This window comes from Hoplias malabaricus, chromosome 8 (assembly GCF_029633855.1).
Source record: "Hoplias malabaricus isolate fHopMal1 chromosome 8, fHopMal1.hap1, whole genome shotgun sequence".
NCBI lineage: Eukaryota > Metazoa > Chordata > Actinopteri > Characiformes > Erythrinidae > Hoplias > Hoplias malabaricus.
Genome location: NC_089807.1, coordinates 6556187 through 6566792, shown reverse-complemented (window position 1 = coordinate 6566792; position 10606 = coordinate 6556187).

Genomic DNA, 10606 nt, shown 5'->3' with positions numbered 1-10606 from the left:
GGGCATGAGGCTGCATTTTCTTTTTCACGCATTCATTCATTCATTCATTCATTCATTCATATCCCAAATAGACACAGGCCCACCTCCCGGTGTTTGTTCGCTGTGGATAATTAATGCCCCCCACCCGTTTGGCAATGATTGGTCCAATTTATTCAAACAGCTGAGGGCGTCACCTTATCACTCACGTGATTAATATGCAAATTAGGCATCGCCTGTGGCTGCAGAGCATGCTGCTGAACGCGTTCATTTAGATCCACCAGCATCCCTGTGCTTTAGTGTTTATGTGCTTAAATGATCCGCCTGCAAATGCTATTTACTTCAACCGCATGTTTTCCCCTCGCTGATACACAGGCTAAACGATCCCGCACATTGTCTTAATTGTCTGAATAATGCCTGAGGTTATAGCATTTTAATTGTGCTGAACAATACATATAATGTTGATACAATACAAATATACATATATGGGGGTGTCTCCGTGTGTAAGATTTGCAAGTTAAACGTCCATTGTATATGAAAATAAAAGTCGTTTACAGGTCAATTGCTGTTGGCTAAACGTCCAGACAATGTAAATATCCCTTCAAGGTCCAGCAGGAGGTCTTAAAGCCCAGTCGTGCACATTGGCGCTTCATGAGTTCATGAGCTGAGTATCTGTATTTCTCAATGGGAATGGTTTAAACAGAATTACAAAATAAAAGTCTGGAATTGCAATGGGATTTATACAATCCTAAACAATTAATATTTACAATTAAAATAAATCATGGTACAATAATAATCCCAAAATGGAGTGCCCCACCACAGTAAGAGTTCCTCTGAGAGCGTGGGCCTATGTTGAATTTAAACTTGTTTCTAGAAATCACATCATGTTTCAAATTTACAAAAACAACTCAAATTCCGTTTTCGGACACATTGGAACGATTTGTTGTTTGAGGAGATGATAATAAAAACTCACCCAGTCACAAACACACTCACTCACTCACATCTGTGGACAGTGTCACACCTAAAAGGGGGTTTGAACTATAGGAGGAAACCCATGCAGACACATGGAGAACACTCCACACTCCTCAAAGACTTGAGGTAGTGACAATCCCAGCAGCGCCACTGTGCCACATTCAGATATATTTCACAAAATACATAAATATATAAGTGTGAAAGTTCACTTCACGTTGATTATAACATTGCGATCGATGGTCATGAAGGGAAAGTATGTATGGGCATACGCTTGTATTCATATGTGTATTTACACTGTGCAGTTTCACTCTGTGTCAGCTCAGTGTCTGTAGGTCCTAAAATCAGTGACCAATCAGGAAGTCCAGAAGATGTTGGGTCCAGGCCTTTCGAAGTCGTCCAACTTCCCCTGACCTTGTTTAAGCTTATGTAAATGTCGTCCTTAAAAAAGATCAATTTCATCTACAATGCCTGGACCCAAACTTCATTTGATGTGCTTAAGTCACCCAGATATATTAAAAATGTCAGTGGGGTTGTTGCAGCATGTCCCCTCCACTGCAAACTGATAGCCCACTGCTTCCCCTTATACTTAATGCCAATTTAATTACATATGTGACAAGTGAATGGCAGCATGAACTTTTTAAGGCAATTTGGTGACCCGATGTCATTGGGCATGCTACATCAAGCACCGCGCCGTTCTTTATGGCCACTTCTAAATTATTTTTCTTATTGATTACCAGACATTGTGTTTCTATTTCACAGTTGAATTATTGTTGTCTCACGGTGGCACTCCTCCACAACCCCCACCCCCCACCCATCCTCTCTCTCCCTTTGGCTCGGGCTCCAGTTCATTATTTCTGTCATTTCTTGGTAATTTCGAGTTGGCTGTTTAAAACTTGGAGCCCCCTTATTAAGTTTTGGCTGTGGCGGATAAGAGGCAGTAAGTGCGGCGAGATAAACTAATCATCTTAAACCCCTAATTATTAGTATCTTAGTGTGACAGGCTGGGGTTTTTTTTTTCCAGGCAGCCGGGCTGAGCTTCAAAATGAGAAAAAGCACATCTGAGGAAATGGTAATAATTTTTAAGTCATCTGGATCTGGCTTGGGGTGGCAGAATTCATTAGAGCAGATTAGCTGAGTGTGTACAAAGTAAATGAGATATCTAATAGCCAACTCGGAGGTCCGCCGACTCCTCAATTAGCTCCGAATATGATCGACCACCATTGCTGGGGGTCGACTTTTCTGACCAGCCTTGGCCGCGTGTCCGGTCCCCCGTTGTTCCCCATCGTTTAATAACCCTTGACCCCTACCCTGGGTTCGACAGCGGCCGGTGAGATCAGATTATTCAGCGCTATTCTGACGGGGGCAGGCAGCTGAATTGTTTTTTGGGGGTGGGGGGGGGGGGGGGGTATTGGGAGGGGTAACGCAGAGGAAGCTAATTATGAGTGTAAGGAGATGGTTGGGGGAAAGAATAATAAGATTACAAAGAATAATTTGCAGATATAATTACACCAAAATTGGGTACACACAATCGTCAAATACATGTATTGCTTGACCTGGGTGAGCGAGTGAAATAAATCCTCCTTCTATAGCCTTTGTTAATTTGTTTTTATCATCTCCAAGTGGTGTTTGTGCAGGCAGCGCAATTTGCATGTGTAATTCCGCTGTGCAAATTGACAACAAGTAGATAATTCGGGGGGAAATAGGCTAGTCGCAATGCCCCAGCTATCTTCCCGGGCCTATTCATTTTGAGGAACTGCTGAGGCATGAAACTCATACATCAACTATTTCCTGACAACGCTCAGACTTATTGTCCCCTAAAATGTCATTACAGCCATTATTTATGGAGCTAATTCATTTATTAAACCATATTTACTCTGACAGAATGTCACATTGTAGCCTGTCGTCCAGAGCCGCCGTCTTTAATGATGATTTTAGGTTGATTTTTTTTTTTTGTTCCCAGACGCTCTTTAAGCTAAGGGAAACAAAGGCTTTAGTGGCTTTGGATTAACCTTGGGCCACAACTACAGACTGTGCAAGCCTGCTAATAGCTCGCTAACACTGAGTACATACCATATGGAAAAGCTGCTAATTTTCAATACATACTGGAAGAGCGGGAGCACGTGCAGCACCATCATTTGCTGGAATTATGTGTTCTTGGTGTTCAGCAGAATGCTACCAACACTCAGTATAGGCTGGAAGTGTGTTAGCAATTGGATAAGTAGCAAACTACTCACAAGACACTTTTGGCTCATATCCACTTTGCCATGGCTAGCAGTGTTAGCAGTGTTAATTTCGTTGGTCAAAACTGTGACAAAATATATTAATTTATGACCTATTTTTTTAATGAGAACTAGATAAATATAAACACTTGCCAAAAGTTTTTGTGCACTTTATTTCAAATAATAAAAAGAAAACATTAATGTGTAAGATGAATAAATGTGAAAAAAAATTCTGATTTGCAAATTTAAACAGGAAAATGCTACATTCACTTCTGTCCCAACTTCTTTGGGAGTTGACTGTTCTTCACTCCCAACTTTTACTTTGACGTAAAGTATGCGTAGGTTCTTAAAGAGGAGTCGACTCCCATGGAAATGTTTCTCCAAGCGTCCGGAAGCCAGTGAAGAGTTGAAACTCCAGGGGGCCTCGGTTTGAAAGAACCTTCTGCAGCAAAAACCCTGCAGAGGACTTTAAAATGTTAATGTGAAATAAATGTATGTAAATGTATTTAAAAAAAAATTATTTCTTTCATTATTTTAGATGTTTTTAAATATCACTTTTTAGCAAATTTTACATGAAAATAGTAATTAAAAAAATTAAAATACATGACAATTTTTTAATAGACTAACAGTTTAATTTATTTTGTTCTCATTGATTAAAACTAATAATAATCAAAAGATTACCACCCATTTTATTCAGAAGACTAAGACTAAAACTAAATCAAAATCAGCTGCTAAAATTAAACCTATCTAATATCTCACTAACACTGAATACATACCGAAAGGGAAACCTGCTAAATTTCAGCACGTACTGGAAGTGTAAGCTAGTGGAACACATGCTGGAATCATACAGTGCTTTTAAACCTCGGTACATACTGCAGAGGCTCAGTTCTCACCTTGTTCTCACACTAGCGTATTCCTCTGGCTGGAAAGTGAATGCAGGATCTGTTGGTGGAGCGCAGCACTCACAGTGACAGTGTGGCGAATGAGTAATTGTGCAAGAGGGTGCATCTCATGGGGGGTCATACATTTTAATGGTACATGTTCTCACTGGATAATTCCATCACGCCATTTTCAACTATTTATTTGGCGGACTCACCTGTCAGCCAGGACTACTTATCGTGGCAGTAACGTCGAGCCGTTTTTCAGCCATTATACTTTAATGGTTTGCCAGCATGACGGTTTAATTCACGCATGCTGTTTGAAGTCAACTAGCGGCGTTATGAGGATAAGCAGGAGAGTGTTAGAAGTCGAGGACATGGGCAAACTAGCGCTGACACCTTCAATAAGAAAAAGACACTGAGGACACTCTTAAGGGCACAACAGTGTCAGAGCGGTGTATTCCAGTTTGACACTAAGTATTTATTCCTGTCGGTCTATTGGTCTTTCCAATATCCATCTTTTTCTACAGTTCCAAGATGTCTTATTCCTTTATACTCACATTTCAATCACTCTCAATTTAGCAGGATATTTATTTCATTGCAGTTACTGAGCTAATCATAGTGTTTACTTTATAACCATGCTTATATACCACTGTGTGATGCTTTGGTATGGACTGGCACTGCATTTCACCCCATCATTCTATGGTTTAGACCCTTTACAACTCCAGAACTCAGAATTTCTGTCCTCCTCCAATCATAAAGAGGTTAACTTACACACGTGATACACATAGTACAATAATCAATAGGCTTCATCTCCTGCTCAGAAAATGACCGCAACTTTTCCTTTGTGTCTTCAGTTAGTTAGTGTTCTCCTCCAAGTGTGTTGAGCCAACAGTGATGCTGTGAAGGCAACAGCTCCTAAAGAATGGGTTGAGAATACAGGTCTCCCAGAGGAAGCATGTGCTGGCCTTTAACCTTCCCGCTTGGTGGCAGCCAGTGATTAGGGTGTGGATGTAAATGGCAATGACTGAAAAATGTTAAAAACTTTGATTTGTTCAAAAAGATACCACAAGCCATAGCACCTGAACACCAGTGAATAAGAATCCACTGATTTGGGCCAGCACTTGGGCGGGAGAGCTCTTAGGAAAGGTCGAGTGGCTGCTGGAAGTTGTTTTGGTGGTCTGTATGGATCCCAATGCCTGAGTACAGTGGAAACTCTACTGAACAAATGGTGCCATCCTTTGAAATAGACGTGAAACCCCCAAAAGTCGACCTCTTCTAAATCGACCACTGTGGTCACGTCTGACCTTATCATTCCCATCTTCAAATACAACGTCTCAGTCATTCCCTCCCATCTCCTCTCCACCTAACAGCTGACCGGGACAGATTGGCTGCTGTTGCATCATCCAGATAGATGCTGCACATTGGCAGCGGTTGAGGCAACTCCCTAAAGTCCCAAAGAAAGTAAGGTACTTTGGAGGTCTAGAAAAGCGCCGTAGAAGTGGAACTGGCATCATCTTCGTCATCAAGATACTGTTAGTTACATGCGGTTACATAAGTCCTGGCCTAATGTTTTCAGAAAATAAAAAGCATATGACATTGATGACTGTGCCAAGGAAACTAGATTTTAATGTAATTGTAAATAAGCAAAATAAACCAGCAATGTTCATAGTTGGAGACATCTTTTTTTACAGCGCCTGTTAAAGAAGGAATCTAGCCATGTCTTTCCAAAATGGGAAAAATCCCTGTTCAAGTTGAAAGCAAACAAAGCGGAGAGAGAGAGAGGGAGAGAGAGAGAGAGAGAGAGAGAGAGAGAGAGAGAGAGAGAGAGAGAGAGAGGAGGTAAATTTGAGACACTCCATTGAACAGCAATAAGCTTTGTAGGCTTAGCAAGCATAAACACATTAAACAGATGAGATTCATCAGCACTCTAGTGTCAAATCCACAGTGCCCCTGGGCAAATCACAGCAGCGGCTCATGCCAGACGTGCAGCAGCCCAGCACCAACGCACAAATCTGCAGCACACTCTCACAAATAACAGCTGCTTTGTTTTCCAGCCGTTATTATGCGCACACATTGCAGATGGCACTTACCTTTTTGGAGGAGAAGTGTCATGTGCCTCATACAGTAAATAAAGACCTGTTTCTAATTGTTGCATATCTCCCAGGCCTGATCAGTCCAAGCGTGTTGGGAAATCCACGCATACACAACAGCAAAAACGGTGTGCTGTGCAGCTCCACAGAATGGTCTCACAGCAAGACCCATGTCTTGACTCTAAAAAGAAACAGGCCCCACACACTTTCCATTACAAACCGTGTTTGGGTTCTTTAAGGTTCACACACTGTGAATACAGACATCTGTTTTTGCACATACACACTTTAATCTGTATAGAAGAGCATGCTGTGAAGTAGGAAGCTGCCTGAATGCTTAAGGTCACTATGCTCAAAGCCAAGTGTTGGCTAGAGCAGTATAAAACCCTCCCTTCATTCAGTACTGAGCTGTGGAGCAGTGGTAGGGTGTTCTCAAGAGCGACCTTCAGTACCATTGGAATGAGCTGGAATGGTGTTTGTGATCCAGACCTAATCACTCAACACCAGCATCTGACGCCACCCTAATGTTCTTGTGGCAGATCCTCACAGGCAATATTCCTGTATCATGTGTATAGTCGTCCTAGAAGAGCAGGAGTTGTTACTGCAGCAACCATCAGGCTGTTCTCCACGTGAATTTGTACACATTTCACTCAAAGACCATTCGCAGTATTCATACATTCATTCATTCATTCATTATCTGTAGCTCTTATCCAATTCAGGGTCACGGTGGGTCCAGAGCCTACCTGGAATCAATGGGCGCAAGGCGGGAATACACCCTGGAGGGGGCGCCAGTCCTTCACAGGGCAACACAGACACACACACACACATTCACGCACACACTCACACCTACGGACAATTTTGAGTCGCCAATCCACCTACCAACGTGTGTTTTTGGACTGTGGGAGGAAACCGGAGCACCCGGAGGAAACCCACGCGGACACGGGGAGAACACACCAACTCCTCACAGACAGTCACCCGGAGCTGGAATCGAACCCACAACCTCCAGGTCCCTGGAGCTGTGTGACTGCGACAGTATTCATACAATTTGTACAAAATATAATTGGTGGATTTATGTAAATGTCTGGCAACCCAGCACAATAAAAAAGCCTTAGAATGGACCCTAAATACAACTTTAAAACTAAACTTAACCCTAAATTTAAATATAAACCTAAGGCTAACCTCCAAAACTAAGAAAAAGCAGGGTTTTGTGTTTGTTTAATACTGTCGCTAAACCTAACACTAAGCTGAACCCTAGTCCTAAACCTAATCCTAACACTAAAGTACACTCTAAAATCCAAAAGATTATTATGGCTTGTGTTTCTGCAAAGCTATTGCGAACTACGGCTGTGTCCCAATTAATATTAAATCTAACTAGTGTCTGGGAATGTAATAAAGTGTGTCAAAGATGAGTATACCAAGAAATCTACAATGCATACTTAAAACCAGTCGTAGATTTTTGAGTATGGTTGTAATGGACACTGATGTCTCATAATCCAACAGGGAATTAAAAGCGAGGAGGCTCTATTGTCTGGAAAATTTTACATCTGAAATTAGGGCCATACTCCCTACAAAGTGCACTTCAGACAGTGCCTTAAATGTTAGACAGAGGGATGTAAAGCCTGTATCCAAAACAAATGGCTTTATTGTTAGTCATAATGTGCTATTTTAGTGCACAAACTCTTATTTTATTACATTCACTGTGTACTATGCAGTGTGGAGGGAGATAGTTTGAGTTTTACCCTTGAGAAAAAAAAAAAAAAACGACAGACAGTGTTGCAGCTGCAGCTTGGTACTATGTGTGTTGTCATAGCAACATTTCCTCACATTCTAATAGTAGGAAAAGGTGTAGTGTGTTCATATTTGTGCAGTAGTCTGACAAATTCGTACTATTGAGGTTAATACTAAGCATACATTGTATAGGTTCAGCCCTGTGAAGGACTGGCGCCCCCTCCAGGGTGTATTCCCGCCTTGCGCCTAATGATTCCAGGTAGGCTCTGGACCCACCGCGACCCTGAACTGGATAAGGGTTACAGATAATGAATGAATGAATGATTGTGTAGGTTCAGTGGGTTGTACACAATTGTAAAGCAGTCTGTGCTTTTTTGTATTTTTCTTTGGTTAAAAAAAGAGAGTTAGAGTGTTGTTAGCAAAACAGTGGATGGGAGCTCACTTCATGAACATTTACTCTGTTGTCTATCCACATGGTGAGTGTACAGCGTATAGTGCATTAAGCTATATCATGTGTGGCCCCGGTGGTCCGCTATCGTCTGTCTGTAAGTGGTGTAATCGCAAAAGTGCCACAGCTGGATCACATTCTGATAAAATCATACATTTAAATTGAAACATTTCTCCTCTGTTCGGAGCGTAGGCCTCGTGCAATTATCTGTTTTTCTGTTTCTTTTTTGTGGATGGTGTTCATTTTGCCGTCGGAAGCCCCTGGTAGATGAGTGTGAAATTTGGAACTGGGGCCTGGAATCTCTTCCACGCTCCAATCAGACGGGAGCAGATTTAATCGGAGCGGAAAAGAGAAGGCGGCATGGCCGCTGGAGAGGGGCCGCCAAGATCAAACTCCACTTACATGCCTGATTTCCAGCCAGGTGATAGGAGGTAGCCGTTCTTTTCTTTTTTATTTTTTTGTACATTTTTTTATACTCTCTTTTTCTTCACACAGTTTTCCTTCTTTCATTGAACATTTTAAAAAAAATATATTAATTCCAACCTTTCCCTCCTCTCCCCACACCACCCCCACCCTCCCGCCACTCTTCCTTCATGGGAAATCAAAACTAGGAACAGGAGGGAGATATGTATCATTAAAGATGAAAGCGGATTCACAAATTGAATTGGCCTCCGAGACTTTGTTGGTATATAATGTGGCGAATTTTACCATTTGCAGACTTTAAAAGGAGTTTAAAAGAAAGGGGACGGAGAAAACGGAATTAATTCCACAGCTGCTATCGTTTTCACAGGGAGGACATCGCGCCCACTTTTTTTTTTTTTTCCCTCTGCTAATTTGTGTGCCTGGCCCTGTAATCATTCCATTACCTTCTCTGACATAAAATAATGCCTTTGAATAATGGGAAATATTACCTGATGAATTCATTTAGGAGATAAGATCAGGGGTAAGAGGCTTAAATGCCATCTTAAATTACATGCAGGCGCTAGCAAAACTTTCAACTCCTCTCATCTGCATGAGGCTAGCGCCGGGCTCTCCTTCTGCCCCGCTGATGACTAATTGAGGAAATAATTGTAATGTGCCACAAACGGCACAATTAAAAGAGCCTCACCCCAACAAAATATGGACATAAATACACCCCAGACATCACTCACCTCTTCTTTGCTCGAATCGATGTGTTCCTATTCTTCACTTGATCTTATTTCCTTTGGCCGTAATTGGTTGGACCGCTTTGCTCCGGTAATCCACACTCCACTGTACAGTGCGAGATGGAAGCAAAGCTTTAAAAACATCACGGACCAGTGGTGAACCTTCTGATCACAGCGTATACACTCTACGACCAAGTGTTTCTGCTCATCCGCCATTTATCTTCTCAAATGTAAGGCATTAGCGAGTTCGTCCAACTGGGAAGGCTTTCCACTACATGTTGGAACAAATTCTGAGAGGATTTGATGGCACGAAATCATTAGCGAGGTCAGGTACACCCAACACCAAACACCACTCCAACTCATCCCAAAGGTGTTGTGAGGTATTGAGTTCATTCATTCCAAAGAACACATTCCCATTGGTCCACAGCCTAAAGCGCAGGCCTCATACGCCTCCAGCTAACGCCTGGCATTGAGCAACGGTGTGCAGTGTTGAATATCATTTCAGATCTTCTATTTATTATACAAGTCACTGGGTTAGTGATTAACCCTAACCCTAGAACCTGGTTTCACTCATTATAATGGATATCTAGAACTTCTCAGAGCCACTGTAGTGCTACATTCAGCCGCCTTCCTGGCCACTAGGCAGTTTCCCTGGACTTCCCACTGCTTTGATTGCTTTTTCAGGTCAGTGTGCTATTGACTTTGTTGACGAATGAAAAAGCAGACACTTTAAACTGGGTTTACATTTTAGATGTGGTCAAAACAGAGCAACTTTTAGAATAAAATTAAAAAAATAAAACGGTAAAACAAGTGGTCTCCAGTAATGGGGTCTTGTTCATTAACATGTTTTAATTAGATTCAACAGCCGGTCCAATAATTAGTGTCAGGAAACAGAAGTGAAATGGCTAATGGGCTGCTTTGCACACGTTTATCTGCATTGCCTCTGATGAACAACAGGAACAGGGAGGTTTTAACTGCTGTTCTGCTGCTGCTGCTGTTCTGCTGGTGTAATTCACTTCTTATCTGCATACGTTGTTTGTCCAGACACCCTTTATAATGAGGAAAGTCTTTTTTTTTTTAACCAGGTCTCTGCCATTGGCCACAACTCCACTCCACTTCATAGAACCTTCTAATGTACACATTAATGTAC